General features: G+C 35.5%; 1 long non-coding RNA gene across 1 annotated transcript; it reads left to right on the forward strand.

The window, feature by feature from the left end:
• Positions 1-14: 14 nt before the first annotated feature.
• LOC109828743 lies at positions 15-517 on the forward strand. The gene is made up of 3 exons (XR_002243816.1): positions 15-200; positions 278-365; positions 433-517. It is a non-coding gene; the product is annotated as an uncharacterized LOC109828743 (long non-coding RNA).
• Positions 518-586: the final 69 nt, after the last annotated feature.

Genomic DNA, 586 nt, shown 5'->3' on the forward strand with positions numbered 1-586 from the left:
AAGCCAATGACAGATGAAGAGGAAGCTCTATTGGGAGAGCTGAATAATGAGCTTCCAGACCCTACATTGCTTAACTTACGCATAATAGATAACACAGGTGCTTTTGTACATAATTTAAAGATACCATCTCCCGTAGCAGAAAGACTCGACAAAGCTGAAATTGATAGCCTAACCAAATTTTGTTCTCAGAAGATTCACAAGTAAGTTTCAGTTGACTATTTATATGCTAATTCTCCACATATTAGTTCTAATTCATGTTAGTTCTAATTTATACCAGGAGATATAATGTTATAGTAACAACCAACAGCACTATTAACAGGGAAGAGTTGTTATATGTGCTTCGTGGTGGCCGCCTTGACGACAAGGTTAACATATACTTCCTTAATAATTCAAATTATATTGTTTAATTTTAATGTTTCATAACAATTACAGGTGGAAGAAGCAGTTTTGAACACGATTAGCCAGGAGGCATACGACAAAGGATATGGAGTGGTATCGGTGTTCTTTCTTGTAAGACCATGCTATTCCTAATTTCACCACGTTAGTTTTGATTGAAATTCATGTTAGATCTTGTGTAATCCATGCT

This window comes from Asparagus officinalis, unplaced genomic scaffold (genome assembly GCF_001876935.1).
Source record: "Asparagus officinalis unplaced genomic scaffold, Aspof.V1 AsparagusV1_Un7648, whole genome shotgun sequence".
In the NCBI taxonomy this organism is placed as follows: domain Eukaryota; kingdom Viridiplantae; phylum Streptophyta; class Magnoliopsida; order Asparagales; family Asparagaceae; genus Asparagus; species Asparagus officinalis.